Below are 18,593 nucleotides of genomic sequence, written 5' to 3' on the forward strand. Positions count from 1 at the left end.
TCATCTTGGCATGTCTCTTGATTTGGATCTTTTGCCATCTTGACTTTGGATTTGTAATTAGTACCTTCAGGATGCATTGGATAAGGAAAACTATGTGCTTCAATCAAGATCTGCTTCCTCAATTCATCATCATTAGGAACACACAACCTATTTTTATAAAATAAGGTACCATCTTTCTTTAATGAAAAATCTGATTCTCTTCCATTTTGGACTTCTTCAACCCGTTTCACAAGCTTCTCATCTAACTTATACGCTTCTTAGATCTGCTTAAGTAAGACTGGCTTGACTTGCAAATTAGCAATGATAGAACCATTAGAATTAAATAAAAGGCAAACATTCATGGCTCTTAATTCAAGAGCAAAGGCAAAGGACTTAGAGTTAAACTTGCAAGGGAATTGCGACTCAACGCATCTGCAACCACATTGGCTTTACCAGGATGATAATCAATCATGCAATCATAATCTTTGATGAGTTCAAGCCATCTACGTTGTAAGTTTAACTCTTTTTGTGTACCAAGTACTTCAAACTCTTGTGATCAGTAAATATGTGACACTTCTCTCTGTACAAGTAATGCTTCCAAATTTTTAAGGCAAAAACAATGGAAGCAAGTTCAAGATCGTGAGTGAGATAATTCAACTCATGCAATTTCAACTTTTGAGAGGCATAAGCAATTACTTTCTCTTCTTGCATCAAAACACAACCCAAGCCATAGTGAGATGCATCACTGTATACCATATAATCTTTCCTTTCAATTGGCAAAGAAAGTATTGAAGCTTGTGTCAACAAGGATTTGAGATTTTCAAAGCTCTCTTGACACTTGTCATCCCATACAAACTTGGTATCTTTCCCCAAAAGTTTGGTCAAAGGAGAAGCTATAATAGATAAGCCCTTTACAAACCTCCTGTAGTATCCTGCTAAACCCAAGAAACTTCTTATTTCAGTTGGAGTTTTAGGGATTTCCAATCAACAATAGCTTGAATGTTACTAGGATCAACCTTCACACCTTCAACTAAGGCTGGCAAATGGTCCGGGACCGATCCTAAACAGGTTTCGCGGGACAGGCTTAAACGGTCAGGGCTCAAACGGACCTGATCTTCGTGGGCTGGGCTTAAACGGACCCGAGCTTCATGGGCTTTTGGGTGTAACCAGACCAGGACCGTGTAGTAATGGTCCCGGGCTATGTTGGCCCGGCCCGGTCCTTAACAGGCTTTGACTATTTTTTTTAAATTTTTTATCTAAGGCAATTTCTTGTAAATTATATAGCTTATATATATATATATAAAATATGTGGGGCTATTTATTTGTTTAAATTTTTTATCTAAGGCATTTTCTTGTAAATTATACTATATAATTGTGACTTAAAATTTTTTAATTCAAATTTAAAACACAAAATATTGTAAAAAGATATTCAAAGGAATGCGTTATAATTTTTATTATTATAACATTAAGAAAACATGGTCCAATCTTTCTTAGCTTCCACCCCCTAATGGAATGAGCACAACGAAGATGCTAATACCACAATTGAGAAGGAAAAGAAATTAATCAAGATGTACCAAAATACAAGTTACATATTAATTTTACATGGCATCTCTTACAAATTTCATAAATCCATCAAGGTTCAGAGGAGTTTCCGTTGGTGGTGGTAGAAAAGAAGCTTGTTCATCACCGCTTCCGGGCGAAGTTGCTTCCTCCGCAAGTTCAACTAGCATTTCTTCGTAAGCTTCGTCTACCTCTAGTTGTGATTCAGCAAGTCCAAAATTTCTTCATTCCGAACGGATCCAATCTCTGAAAAGTACTGATTTTTCCAAGCTCTCCCTCATAGGCGCTCTATAATCATCGAGTTGTAGTCTTGCTTGACTGAAAGCGCTCCCCGATGCCACTGTTGAAGTTTGAATGGTTAAAATATCTCGGTCCATCCTTGAAAGAACCAGAAGTATTTTTCTTTGTCCTTCCACCATTCCAAAATATTAAATGAGCCGTCGGGATTCTCCTACTCAAGTCCCTGTGACAAATAAACTTCAAACTCATTTAGTTGTGAACAATCACTAGTGGTACAACCTTGAGAACCCCTGAACTCGATCCAAGAACTAAGTGTTCTTACTCTTGCAGTTCTTTTAGATGATTGAGAACTAGAAGAAGAAGAAGTTGGAATATCTGGTCTAGCATTATCTAGTGCATTTTGATAAGCACTATAAATAGTTAGAGCATTTATTTTAATTGAGACTTGTGCGTCCGAAAGTGTAGAGAACTCCTCAGGTGCAAGTGCTAAACCATTATAAATAGATCGATACCAATATTGTGGACCACATAATTTCATAGTAGGATTTAACAAGGCAGCAATACCATAAATAGGGGGAATAAGGAAAAAATATTTTTTAAATTTCTCTCTCATAGAATCAATTTGTAGCAACATCAATAATTCATTTGTAGCAACATGAAATATTTCTAAAAAATCTACAAGCATTTTAACATTAGCCCAATCCGCATTTGTAAGGTGCTCATCATCATCACTTACATAAGCATTAAACATTGAGTTTATGGGGTTTCTATATTCATATGCAACAACTAAACTGTCATACATGTAACTCCATCTTGTTGGACAAGGTTCATGTAATTCCATCTAGTTGGACGAGGTTTAGGAACCTTTCTTTCTCTTAGGCCAAATTCATCGCATCTTTTAAAATATTCTTTAAGTCTACTTCTATGGTTTGAATAAAAAAGCCAATTAAGATCCATTTTAACCTTTTCAATTTCAACATTTAAAATTTTCATACCATCACCCACAATTAAATGGTAAATATGACAAATACATCTAACATGAAAAATGTTACTAAATGCAGGATTTAGTGTAGTGGTAAGCAATGCTACATCATTAGTGTTACTAATAGCATTATCCATTGAAATTGACATTATTTTATCACTAATGCAAAAATATCTACAAATATCCGTAATCGTGCTGGAAATAAACTGCCATGTATGACGTGAATTAATTATTCTATAAGCAATAATGCGCTTTTGCATTATCCACTCCTCATCAATCCAATGAGTTTAACAGTAAGATAATCACAGTCATTACCACTTCTACCAATATCAGTAGTAATAGCAACACGAAAATTAATATGAGTAAATAAATAGCGCAAATATTGTTCATATTCATATTTATATTTATAAATATCGCTCTTTACGGTTGTGCGAGGCTATCCTTTATAAGTAGGACTAAAAACTCTTCTAATATAATTCACAAAGTGGGGGTTAGACGGAAAACTATATCCCCCTGCCGCAGCTTTCATTTGAAAAAAATTTAACTTTATCTTGAGGGTGTATCATTATGTGTCTCCTCAAACTCCCCCTCCCTCCCCTCACTGATCAACATAGTTAAAGGCTAACTCTTTGCCACAAGTTTTACACGTAGCTTTATTTTTTTCTCTTATTTGAATAAAAAATGGCCAAACAAGAGATGTTTCGGCCCGTTTAGAAGGCTGTCTAGAAAAAATAGGGGTAGTAACAGGGGGTCATCCGGGGCATCATTTGGATTAGTTGGGTTAATTTGAGCAACATGACTAGTGGGTGTATCGTCATCCGGTTGCGTTTCATCTAAATCTATTTCCTACTCATCTTCTTCATCTATAGTTGGATTACCACAAAGATTGTTCATATATTCATCATCTAAGCGTTCACCACCACAAACATTATGTACATATTGACTATCTGTAAATTGTAATAAAGTACTATCACTATCAAGAATAGGAATAGGTGGAGGGCGGGTATGGGGTTTGGGTAGGGGAGGCCGGGGAATTAGAAGAGGAATAGATTGGCCACTAGATTCACCACTCTTGGATTTTTCCTTATTTTTACTAAATATATTTTTAAGGAATATGCCATCTTAATTATAATTATACAAAGTAATTAAATAAAACAAACAAAAATATAATATTAAAACTAAAGAGTTGGAATGAGTTTACTGATGTCACGACCCAAAAATCCACTAAGGGTCGTGATGGCACCGGACACCACTGCCAGGCAAGCCAACGCCAATTTACTAGCGACTTCTCATATTATTGTTCTTGAAATCATTTCCTTTAAACAAATGAATAATAAATAATAAACTCCACTGAATAAATGAGGATGTCTTTACTAAATTTAACTACTGAAAAATTCCGTGATCCTCCCAGAACCCGGTGTCACAAGTGCATGAGCATTTACTAGGGAATGAAATAAAATACAGTAACTATCCGGAATACAAGTGAACAGAAATGAAAATACAATACAATACTCTGAAGAAGACTCTGCTGGCTGCGGGTCGTCTCGATAAATGCAACTCACCTAAGTCTCCATATCAACCATGCCGCTATGCCACTAAGCCACTAGCCACATATGAACCTGTGCAACAAAAATGCATAACAAGTGTAGTATGAGTACGAAAACAACATGTACCCAATGAGTATCTCGTCTAATCTCGAAGAAGTAGAGACGAGAGGTCGACTTAGACACTTACTAGCGGTCCAATAATAATATATTATTAATGCGAGTAATCATGGATTTATTAAGAACGATAGTAATTTCAAATAAGCCACAAACAGGTAAAAGTTCCTTTTTGTATTAAGAATTCTTCGAATTCAATATCTATTAATTTTCAATTATCTCAAGTCGGGGAGAGCAAATATCAATACCAATAAATCTTAAGGCAAGCAATACAAGCATGCGCAAATCATGCCGAGGACGTACGACCCGATCCAATAATATTTAAACTGTGCACTGCCAGTGTCACGACCCAACCCCGAACCCGGTCGTGATGGCGCCTCTCGTGAAGACAAGGCCAAGTCAGACCAAAACGGAACACCTCTTTTAAATAGTTAATCATCATAAACAGTAATAACATATAATATAATACTCATAAATTGCGGAATTTAACGATAATAACCGCAAGAACCATCCCGACACAGCCCAAACCGGGGTGTCACAAGTCATGAGCTACTATAGAATCTGCTATAGGTCTACAAAGTACGGAATTCGATGCAACAGTCTGAAGAAAACATAAATGATAGAGGATAAGGGAGACACAGGGCTGCGGATGTCAACAGCTACCTCGAAACTCCATATCACCGCCTAGCCTGGACGGAATCAGCACTCAGGTGCGGACTCTGCTATGCCTGAATCTGCACACACGGTGCAGAGAGTAATGTGAGTACTCCGACTCAGTGAGTAATAATTATAAATAATGGCTGAAAGTATGAAAACACGCAAAGGCACAAAGCAATTCCATATCAAGCAGTAAAAATCACTTAAAGCAGTAAATCAGTGAAGAAATCAAATGATATTCCTTTTAAAACAAGTAAAATCGGTAATTTAACAGGTAAATAACAAGTAGAAATCCGCCCCTCGGCACAGTATCAATAGCTCAGCATAATATCAGCTCCTCGGGCTCACTCTCAGTACAGAATCAACCCCTCGGGCTTAGTATCAATCACTCAAAATAGTATCAGCCCCCGGGCTCACTCTCAGAATAGTATCAGCCCCTTGGGCTACCTCACAATCACTCATATCAACCCCTCGGGCATAGCATCAATCACTCAGAACAATGGGTACCCGCGCTCACTGTGGGTGTGTAGACTCCGGAGGGGCCCCTTACGGCCCAAGCGCTATATCAAGCCACCTTGTGGCATCATCACTCAGCATATCCTCACATCACTTAAGCCACAACGTGGTATATAAAGTATCTCAGGCCCTCGGCCTCACATCACTCAAGCCACCTCGTGGCATATAAAGTATCTCAGTCCCTCGGCCTCATATCACTCAGCATATCCTCACATATGGCCCTCGACCTCACTCAGTCCAAAAATCATCACAAGCCCTTTGGGCATTAGTAAAACAGTAGTTCTCAACCCAAAACATGATGTAGAAATATCATTTAAGTTTTAAATCTACGTAAAAGTGGCTGAGTTTGTAAAACAGTAGATTTCAACAGGACTGATTTCAAATAATAAGTCAAGCAGTGAGGAAACAATGATAAAGATCCCCAAAGGGTTCAAATAATTGGCACGAAGCCCAAATATAGCAATCAACCCAAATCATGATGATAAAAAATGAATTTCAGTCAAATGTGCGATAAAATCATCAATCGGGACAGACCAAGTCACAATCCCCAGTAGTAAAAGACCCCACGCTCATCATCCAGCGCGTATCTTGCCTCAATATAGCACTACGATGTGCAATCCGGGGTTCCAAACCCTCAGGACATCATTTACAACCATTACTCACCTCAAACTGGCTAATTCTCTAGCTCGCGACGCCTTTGCCCCTTGAATTGGCCTCCATGCGCGTCGAATCTATCCAAAATCAGAACGAATACGTCACAATATGCTAAGGGAACAAAGCACAAGCGAAAACATTTGAAAAATATCAAGAATCCCGAAATTAGCAAAACTCGAGCTCCGGGCCCACGTCTTGGAATCGGGTAAAATTTACATTTTCAGAATCCTCATACCCTCACGAGTCTAACCATACCAAAATTATCCAATTCTGATACCATTTGATCCTTCAAATCATCATTTTACATTTTTGAAAGGTTTTACAATTTTCTTCCCAAATTCCATCCCAAATCACGAATTAAATGATGAATTCAGTGATAGATTCATGTATTCTAGGCAAATCTGAGTTAAAATCACTTACCCCGATGAATTTCTTGAAAAACCTTCGAAAAATCGCCAAAATCCGAGCTCTTTAGGTCAAAATATTAAATAAAACCCAAAACCTTGTATTTATAGGTACCCCTCAGATTTCAGCTACTGCGGGCCGCACCAAATCGACCGCGGTCCGCACAAGCCAGTGCGGGCCGCGCAAAAATGACCACGGTCGCACAGGTCTTCCTCTGCAGTGACAAGCTTTAGTATTTTGGCCATAACTTTTTCTATAGATGTCAAAATTGCAATAGCTTTGTCTTTCTGGAAACTAGACACAAAGGGATACAACCTTTGTTTTTGAATCACCTCAAAATTCCTTGTATATCAAAAGATATGAGCTTCCGAAGTTGGACCAACGCGAAGGTTCTTCACCGCGGCCGCGCCCACTTTTGTGCGGTCCGCACGACGCCTACCGCGGCCGCGCCCGCTTTTGTGCGGTCCGCACAACACTCACCGCGGGCGCACTCATTTTTGTGCGGACCGCGTGGGTGAGTTCCGGGGCCTGCAACCCTCTTGGACCTGCTACAATTATGATTTTCGGCCTAAAACATCCCGGAACCTACCCGGGACCCCCGAAACTTCAAACTAATTGTACCAACACATCCCATGACATCGTTCAAACTTGTTCAACACTTCGGAATGCTTACAACAACATCAAATCACCAATTTAACATTGGATTCAAGCCTAAGAATTCCAAGAACTCTTAAATTATGCTTTCGATCAAAGGGTCTATCAAATCTCGTTTGAATGACCTGAAATTTTACACACACATCCCAAATGACACAACGAAGCTACTGCAACTCTCGAAATTCCATTCCGACCCCTATATCAAAATATCGCCTATCAAACAGAATTTGCCAAAATATCAATTTCGCTAATTCAAGCCTAAAGCTTCTCTACAACTCCAAAACCCATTCCGATCGTGCTCCTAAGTCACAAATCACCTCCCGAAGCTAATCGAACCATCAGAACTCACTTCCGAGCCTTCTAACCCATAAGTCAACATCCAGTTGACTTTTCCACCTTAAACCTTCAAAAAAGAGACTAAGTGTCTCATTTCTTACCAAATCCTCTCCGAACTCGAACTAATCAACCCGATCACATAAAACACGGACAACGAAGCGTAAAGAAGCTGAAATGGGGGAAACAGAGCGGTAACTCATGAGACGACTGGCCGGGTCGTCACAGCCAGAGGGTCGAATGGCGCGAACCATAGATGCATCTATTTAATCTACCGAGGTGTTCGGCCCGTTCCGAAATTAAACACATACAGACAGTCAATCAAGAAGTCAACATGGAACAATTATCGAAAGAAAAGCCAATTCTCTTTTAACAATTTTATAAAAATGAAGTTTAATCCTTTTAGAAATCTATTTACCAATTTGATAGGATTTAAGCAATTCATCTGTCAATAAGGTTACAAATATTCCAAGTATAGCATGCTTCTAGATCCTAGACTACCCGGACTTTCACATGATAGTAGCTACGCATGGACTCTCGTCACCTCGTGCGTACGTAGCCCCCACAATTAGGAGCACATAATCAATTATTTCACCCATGGGGACAATTCCCTCTTACAAGGTTAGAAAGGAGACTCACCTCGCTCCGAAGATCCATAACCGGCATTCCATGCTCTTTCGAAGACTCGAATCGATGCACAATGCTCCAAAACTAGCCAATAATTATGCAAATCCATTAACATACGTTCAATTACTCATAACAATCCGATTTATAACAATTCCTAACCCCGATCGAAAAGTTAACAAAATTACCCTCGGTCCCACGTGCCCGAATTCCTAAATTTTTCGAAGATAAAATTTACCCATAGCCTCACGAACTCAAATATATAATTTACTCTCAATTTCATACCCAAAATCGTGGTCAAAAATCCAAAATATCCATTTTCTAAGTTCTTCCTCAAACCCCAAGTTTCTACCAATTTCATGGTCAAATCCGAAACAAAACCATGTATTTAACGTCTAATGAGTGGGAACAACTTACCTTGACATACATGAAGAATATCTCTCTTCCAAAAGCTCCAAAATCGTCCAACCCGAAGAGGAAAATGAGAGAAATAGCCAAATCCCAATTTTTGAAACACTCACTGCCTCCAACACTTTCCGCACCTGCGGTCACTTGACCGCTTCTGCGGTTCCAATACCGCTTCTGCGATCCTCATCCAGCTGTCCCAGTCCGCTTTTGCGCCGCACCGACCGCATCTGCGATAACGCAGGTGCGGGAATTCCTTCGCACCTGCGGCCTCTGACTCCTTCACTTCTAACTGCTTCTGCGGTTCCCTTCCTCGCTTCTACGGGTCCATTTCTGCGGTGAACCTTCCGTAGAAGCAGTTACATTAGCAACCAGATCCCTTCAGCTCATCCTTCAAGTTTCAATTCGATCCGTTAACCACCCGGAATCCACCCGAGGCCCCCAGGACGCCAACCAATCATACCAACCAGTCCCATAACACATTACGGACTTTCTCGAGGCCTCAAATCATATCAAACAATGCTAAAATCATGAATCGACCTCCAATCCAAGCTTTATGAACTTTAGAATCTCAAACTTCTACTTTCGATGTTTAAACCTATCAAATCACGTCCGATTGACTTCAAATTTTGCACACATGTCATATTCAACATTATGGCCCTACCCCCACTTTTGAAATCGAATTCCGACCCCGATATCAAAAAGTCCACTTCCGGTCAAACTCCTCAAAAACCTTCAAATTTCCATCTTTAGCCAAATGACTCCAAAATGACCCAGGACCTCCAAATTCACTTCCGATCGCGCTCCCAATACCAAAATCACCATACATAGCTATTCCCAAACTCGGAATCCCAAACGAACATCGATAACAGTGAAATGCACTTCAACCTAAACTTATGAAATTTCTTCCAAAATGCTAACTTCCACAATAGGCGCCAAATCATTCCCGGGTCTTCCAAAACCCGTTCCGGACATACGCCCAAGTTCGAAATCATCATACGAACTTGCTGGAACCTTCAAATCCCTATTCAGAGGTCGTTTACTCAAAATTCTGACCCTAGTTAATTCTTTCAACTAAAAGCTTCCGATATGAGAATTCTCTTTCCAAATCAACTCCGAACTTTCCAAAATTCAATTCCGACCACGCATACAAGTCATAATACCTAAATTGAAGCTGCTCATGGCCTCAAACTACTGAATGACACGCTAGAGATCAAAACGACCGGTCGGGTCATTACATTCTCTCCCACTTAAATATACGTTCGTCCTCGAAACTACGTTGGGGTTGCCTGAAATCACTATTTGACACTTCGTGTAATCACTGTTTGCTACTACAACCCAGTTGAGCATATTACCTTGATCAATTCTGAAGATATTCCCTTTTTATTCAAGCAAATAAGCTTAGAGCCAAATTCCAACGTCCGAAATTCTCTGTCAGGCCTGTTCCAACATACGCTCACAGTATCTATAGCTACACGCAGCACCAAAACATGACTGCATACCTTAGCTGAATTCACACCCTGCACCACTTTACTCACACGACCACAATAACATTCTCTGATCCATTTAGTCGAAATTCCCTGAATCTGATGCTCCCATTGCACCTCTTGGCATACATAGGTCTTGCTCTAACTCTTACAATACTGCCACGTCGGAAGAGATGTGTAGAAATTCATAACCAACTGCCGAATCAACAATTCATTGGGTCTATACTCTTGACAAGATCCATCACCTCATTCTGAACCAAATAATGGTCTTTGCTATTTAATATACTTCATATAATCCGACTACACTATTCCTAGATCTAATAACCTTATCTCACTCAGTACGAACTGCTCAAGCGATAAGCCACTCTGGACATGATCAAAAGTCTCATATGATGCCATAATATGCCAATAGGCTACCAATTTGAACGTGATACAAAGGAAAACGACCTCTGGAAGGAACTACTCAACTCACACACTAATATGGACTTTCCTTAGAAAATGGGAAACAAAGCATACAAAAATAGCATATAGAAAACTGTACTCAACATCACACTGTTGCGGCGTGCAACCCGATCCAAATAACATACCCGTGGCGGTGCGCCACCCGATCCACATATAGAACTCACATAAGTTGATATACATCGAGCTAAATCGCTCATCACAACAAATACCGAATATCGGTCACAAACATGCTAAGTGCATAATACCATCCCTGGGGAGACATATAGTGCCATAGGCTACACAACTCAAGTACAACTGAGGTGCGATATACGATCTGAATCTCGAGAGACATCCTGCTCATATAATATCATCTCTACACTAAAACTCAACACATAAGAAATTCACCAAGCCGTCTCACAACTCATACGATGCAATATATTATTACATGAAATAGCTGATGATAAATTAGCACCCCGACTACTTGTCCAAAGGAGCGCATTGTTGATATGAACACATTTGTCCTGATATAGAGCCCATATTCACATTTAGATCCATCCACAGACCTCAAGCTGATTCTGATCACACCGAACTAGGCTAATAACCTTTCGAAGGTCCATAATAACTCCTTTTTTTCTCATAACACACAAGAACGACCATCATAATCGGAGCAATCATCCACAGTTCACAACCCAATAAACCAAGTGCCCTCCAAGCATAAATTCCCAATTTAACGACATCACTACAATCTTCATACTTGGTTTAAATCTACAATCAATCAAGTGGCTACATGCCACACTTATACAACCTTCCCATGGGGCACACTCCCGCAACCTTCCGTAACAGATAACAGGTCTGTACATCCAAATCACCGGCCGCGCTAACGCTGAAAAGCAATTAAGAATCCTAACCAGGATGCAAAGCCTTTTTCACAGAACACTGATCTCAGGTGACGCTGAAGACAATACCAACTTACTTTAAACATCGAAACTCATTTCCTGCTCATCCGAGCTCGTGACATCCTTGTCAACACCGAACTGCAACCTTGATCCTCACTTCAAATTCCATACCACTCACTACACCCAACATGCCAATATACGATAGAACACGATTTTCATGATAACACCAGAATCACTAATATGGCTAACCAATCTATCTTTTTCCAATTTATCTTTGGTTGCCTTAGAAATAACTCCATTTAACACATAACATACTCCATTCGCACTCATCCCGAGTGACCTTGAATCACAAGACCACGCTGTCTCCAATCCCACGAACCGTTTCATACCTCCCTTGTGCGCACATTCACATCCTCAACCAGTATGCCCATTCTGATAATCCCTCTACGAATCCGAAGTCTTTTCTCATTTTCCTCCCAAATGCTACAGTGCGAGTCAAAACATCATAGAACATTTGGGACCTCTTCTCATAAGCTGCTACAAAAGCTTGATTCTTAACCGTACTTGTAGGCTCGCAATCATTAGACACTATACTTTAACTTTTGAATTCACTAGGACTGTTGTTGAGAGCCACCCGCTCTGACTTGGCCCCGAATATAATCAACTCTATGAACCTTCTAGCATATGAATACCCTCACGGCGAAGCACCCGACAGAATCACTCCCTTGAAACCCACATCTATACAATGCATAAATCCTGAATCCTTCCCCAAGTTTGAACTTGAGCTAATAAGGCCAACCATAGCACACCTTTAACAATTCCTTTGCTCAAATTACCACTTATGTTCTTTTCCCGTACCTGAAATAACCCATCAATATGCTAATAACCAGAAACCTTGCAAGTAGTTAACCATGCAACCCAATCATAGGCGGTGAGACTCTCCCACTTAGCTTGAAGCCACTATTACACGCTTCTAGAATTCACCAAGATTCTTAATCTCTTATTGACATGACCTCGCACAATTAAACCGCCAGATTCCTTGAAATCCTTCCACTAGCACTTTACATATTCGACCTCTTACCAGAATGGCGAATAAAATCCTCCGCAGAAGCTTCGCCAACCAGGCGACCGCTAACCTGCTCACAGGGGATAACCCACTTTTGGAAATCACTTTCCAACATCTTCCAACGCTGCTGCACGGGGTACAATCACTATGACATCAATAACCTATCCTGAGACCGAGCTCACTCTCTAGCTGCACAAGTCCATTCACCCCTCGTGGACATCAATTAGATGTGCGGCAACATCCTTCCAATTCAAAGTTATGTTGTATCCTTCTTCATGTCAAGAAACTCCTTTCTGTTATATCAAATCTCCTGCCGCATAATAGCCCATGCTCCAAATTAAATCCGTAGGCCCCAATCACCAATCTCTAAAATTTCCAAGTCACTCCAAACTCTCCTCAAGGTGCGTAGTCATCCTACCACAAAGCCCACACGCAACTCTGCCACTCTCCCACTTTGGCGGAACTCACCCCTTTAATCGACTACTCAACCTTTGCTTCTTATAACTCGCCTTCTAGATATTTTAACCACCGCTTGACACTTCCCACATGTCCTTCCTCATCCTTTGATACTCAGTTGTTGCCTTAAATAAAATCTATCTTCGTAGTACTTGAACCCACAAATCGCTACTAACTTTAAACCTTTCTAAAGATCGTCTTTCTTGAGCCGTCAACATTAGAAACACCGATTCAATCCTGAACAACATCACCTCGCGATATCTGATAGCTGTTTCTCCAATATTATTTCACAATATCTTACCCTAAAGGCAAATTGCAGAAGACCATAACACCGGCGAACTCAACACATTCAATCGAGGACGATGATGCCACGTCGCAGATGCAAATTCCACCACACTTGGAAACACCAAGTCTTGTAACTCCATCGATCCAAATCTGAACATTCATAGTCCGATTGCCCTTCCTCTACCGAGAATAAAATACCGAATCTCTGAATCATGCACTGAGTAGACCTCTTTTTAAGTCGTTTACCGCCCCAACATATAGGAAAGTATTCTACCATCAAATCAGTACTGTGCGATAACCAATCATGAGCAATCATAGCGACCTGTGCATAGTCTCAAAGCTCTCAGGAATACTATTACTGAGCTGGAATGACAAGATATCCTCCCTGCAAGGCAAGGACAATATCCCAATCAACAGTACCAGGAGAAACATCCCGTACCACATCTGTAGTGCCATTACAATCCTTCAATTCTCGATTTATAATCAGCGGTTCGCGTCGCGTAAGATTGAGTAGGAAGCGAACAAGGGTATAAGCCTCAAGGAATCAAATCGCACGATGAGGAATCAAGAAGGAAAGTACTCCTAATGACCCTGTAGCCTCTCGAAGTAAGTATAGACGTCTCCGTACCGATCCGCGAGACTCTACTAGACTTGTTCATGACTCATGAGACCTAAGGGAACCTAGTGCTCTGATACCATGTTGTCACGACCCAAAAATTTACTAAGGGTCGTGATGGCGCCGGACACCACTGTCAAGCAAGCCAAGGACAATTTACTAGCGACTTCTCATATTATTGTTCTTGAAATCATTTCCTTTAGACAAATGAATAATAAATAATAAACTCCACTGAATAAATGAGAATGTCTTTACAAAATTTAACTACTGAAAAATTCCGTGATCCTCCCAGAATCTGGTGTCACAAGTGCATGAGCATTTACTAGGGAATGAAATAAAATACAGTAAATGTTCAGAATACAAGTGGACAGAAATAAAAATACAATACAATACTCTGAAGGAGACTCTGCTGGTTGCGGATCGTCTCGATAAATGTAGCTCACTGAAGTCTCCATATCAACCATGCCGCTATGACACTAAGCCACTAGCCACATATGAACCTGTGCAACAAAAATACACAACAAGTGTAGTATGAGTACGAAAACAACGTGTACCCAATGAGTATCCCGTCTAATCTTGAAGAAGTAGAGACGAGAGGTTGACTTCGACACTTACTAGCGGTCCAATAATAATATATTATTTATGATAGGCTATAATTACGTATTTTAATCGATTATTGCACTCTAATTTACTGCACTTTAGTTGAGTTTGCGCTTTAATCGCTAGTGTTTTACACTAATTGTGTGTTTTATGCCTTGTAGGTGTGATTCAAGCTATATAGATGTTATCGACTGAATTTAAGTGGTTTGGAGCTTTGAAGTCTGAGTAATAGCTCAAGGGATTAAGCTGGGATCGCGTTCGGGGATCAACGGATGATAAAACAATAAAACGACAACTCGAAGAGGCATATTGCGCACTGTCTAGTAAAATAGACATAACCTTTTGCTCAGAACTCCAGTTGGGATCCATAATATATGGTTGGAAATATAACTCAAAGGGCTACAACTTTCATGTTTTACATTTTTTCAAATTCCAAACGGAACAAAGAGGACTGCCGCAGTTCCACCGTGACCACGACAGAACCGCGGTAGAAGATGTCTGCAGACAAAATGAGAATAAGAGAGCATGTTTGGCCGCGGTTTGACCGCGACCGCGGCAGGATGTGTAAATTTCAGGGACCAAAGTGCAAAATACGGGATTTTAAGCCCTAAACCCTATATTAAACCAAGGAAGCCGGCAAAGAAAGGGATGAGACATATTTTTGACATAGATTTGACCTAAGGAGGCAGAGACACAATAGGAGCAAGGCTTGGGAATTCTTCTACAAGTTTTTTCTTTCCTCTTCCTATTTTTCATTGTTGGTTATGATTTTTAGTATTGTAATTTTACATACTATTATGAATAGCTAATTTGTTATCTAGAGTTTTGATAGAACCTTTTGTAAGATAAATTCTTGTTAGGTTTTTATATAATTGAGACGTAGTATAATCTCTATTTGTTCAACTACGTTCTTATTATAGTTAATTGAAGAGCTCTCAATTAGCTGTGCCTATTTAGTATGCATAACTCGGGAGAGAGTGCATATTTAGGTAATTGTTGAACAACACCACTCCTAGAGTATATGAGGGATCAATAACCGAGGGTTTAAAGGCGAGATTAGGGATAACGAAGCCTTGGGTGCGATCTGAAGTGAGCTGTATCAAAAGCCAGCTAGCGTAGCTCAGGAGAGTGCGTCTAGTAAATTTTCGTAATTACTCGGGAGAGATTTACGGTAATAAGAGTGCTCATTATCGGTAGAGAATACTTAGGCAAAATTATAGAAGACATAGCGGGAAGGATTCCGACAATTGGGGAAATCATAACTCTAGACCTCCTTAATCTTGTCTCTAACTCTTAGTATCTTTAGTTGTTAATTTATTATTTTAATTTGTTAATAAATTAGTTAAACACAAGAATCTAAATATCTATAAGTTAGGAACTGTTCAAGCTTGTCTTCTTGGTGATAGTGAACAGTTGTAGCTAAGCTTTAGTTCTCTGTGAGATTCGACTCCGGACTTGTAAACCGGATTATATTTGCAACGACCGCATTGTCCTTTTTATAAGGCATAGTTGGGCGTGATCAAATTTTGGCGCCGTTGCCGGGGAACTAACGGTGTAGCTGTGGGTGTACATATTGCTAGGTTTCAAGTTTGAACTTTTATTTTTATTTTTTTGTATTTGATTTTTTTTCTTTTCTTTTTTTTTTGTTTTACTTGTTGATTTAAAAAAACATGGAATCATGGAATTATGGAAGTTTTGATTTTGGTAATTCTACTTTTAATCCTCCTTATGCATATTGTGATGAAAACCACCCTTGGCAAAATTATCAAAATATTTCTGAGAGCGAGTTTTGTGAACCAACTCAATCTTATATGTGGAATGTGTATGATATGTGTGGTGGTCAAGATGGTCACTTTCACGGTTGTGCTTATATTTCTTACCTTCCCCCAACCCCTTACTTTGATGGTTCTTCTTTTTCTGGTGAAGTTAATAGGAACAAAGAACCCAGATATGAGGACCTGAAAGAGATCCAGGATATGCTAAAGTGCCTTACGAAACAATATGATGAGATACAACTGCGGGTACAAAGGCAAGGGGCAACTATTCACAACTTGGAGGCTCAAGCGAATAAATTAATTGAACCTGGTAAAGCGCAACAAGTTGACATTGTGGATAGTAGCCAATATGAGCAAGAAAGGGCTGTAGAAATTGCCATATTACTGGAGGATTTAAAAAAATACGAGGATGAGCTAGAGGAGGAGGCTAGAGTAGAACACCAACAATCAATCGCATTAGATTTTGAAGATGTCGATGTTGTAGAAGAGATACTAGAGTCAACCAAGGATATTGAGGATACATATTTAGTTGACTCTATTGTCATTAGTGTTGAGAATATAGACAGTCCCAATGTTCATGTAGTTGAGCACATTGGTCCTCACTCCAAGCATTTTTACACATTGTGTTTAGATGATGATAATGAAATAGAGTCGTCTGAGCCATTTGAGGAGTCAAGGAATGAGGAACAAAGTGCTTACATTCTGGAATTCTTCTTGCCAGAAAGTCGGAATTACACACCTCATCTAAAGGCCAAGAAGTGCAGAATACTACATTATTTTATTGGGCCAGTCAGATTCATTCCACCACCCCAGGAGCATGATCATAGAGCAGAATCAAAACTTGGGGTCCAATTCATAAGTTCAAAGTGGAGGCAGAAAGTGATTCGCGTCGTGTCGCGACGTTAAATCAAGTGCTTGTTGGGAGGCAACCCAGCTTTACATTTTTTTTATTTTTTTATTATTATTGTATTATTAATTGTATTTTTTTGTAGTGTCAATTTTTTATTTTCTAGGAGCATGAAAAGAAAAGGTATTGGAAGGATGCAATAATAAACCAAATGGATGGAACTAAGTGTGAGGTACCCGCACGAAGGACCAAGCTTGGGAGAAGTCTGAGTATCCCATGAGCTGTTAGTGCTTCGGCCTTTGGCCTGCCAGGGAGTCTCTTTTACCCTTTTTATTAGTTATGGTGTTCATTGGGGACAATGCCCAATTTTAAATGCGGGGGTGAGGAGATTGACTGGGTGACTTTCTATGCTATTTTAGTTGTGTTAGTTTAATTGAATAATGTTTTTTTTTAAAATAGAAAAAAATGGACTTTTCCCAACGATGGATCTATTAGACAATTTTATTGAGGGATTTAAGTCTAAAGAAAAAGTACAAAAAGATTTTCTTTTGTTAGGTAGTGTAATAATTACCCCTTGGTTTTTCTTTAAACCGTGGTTCTTTTCCAAGCGTTTTATTTGAACCGGGTGTAGTTAGTTTTTTTAGGAGTAGGAGCCATTGTGTTGTATTTTGAATTGAAGCAATATCTCTTGACTTTGTTATGCCTTGAGAATAGTGAGTACTTTGGTTGTGACGCTTAAGTTCAGTTTTTGACTCTTGTATAAGTACCTTAAATTGTATGTTCTTAAAATTGCTTAACTGCTTTGACTAGAGTGTCCGTGAATCCAATCCTGAGTGAGTTATGTGTCATGTGTGTGAGAGGTTTGTTGTATCCTGTGCATTGCATTTGATGTCTAGAACTTGCCCCGTGTGTTTGCAAAGCGAAATAGTAGTTTTATTCAGTCTAGGAAGTGATATAGGCATTTCTTTGTTGAGCCAGATATGTATATTTTACCCGCATAATTGTTATGTATCGTAGTTAACCCCTTTGAGCCTGTAATCCTGTTTTTTTGGCAACCACATTACAAGCCTTACCCATTTATTTGAATTAACCATCTATTTGAACCATTGTAACCTCTCATGAGCACTTGAATTGTTAGGAACTTTGTAAAAGTTAAAGTGTGGGGTGGTTGGTTTGGCTTTTGAGTGAAATCAATGAAATAAGGAGAAAGGTGCACTGATTTGAAAGAGCAAGAGCCACTTGAATTGACAAAGAAAAGAAAAGAAAAAAATAGTTGCATTGCTGTGAAAAAAAATATATTCTTTGATAGTGGTGACTCTTGATATAATTGTGCTTAAATAATTTGGGAGTTGATGTATATTGATGTGAATGTGGAGTTTGGCTTGACATAAGTATGAGGTTTGAATGTTAAAGTATATGTATTAAAGTGCTTAGGGAGGTGTAGTCACTCTTAT

Source organism: Nicotiana tabacum, chromosome 6 (assembly GCF_000715075.1).
Source record: "Nicotiana tabacum cultivar K326 chromosome 6, ASM71507v2, whole genome shotgun sequence".
NCBI lineage: Eukaryota > Viridiplantae > Streptophyta > Magnoliopsida > Solanales > Solanaceae > Nicotiana > Nicotiana tabacum.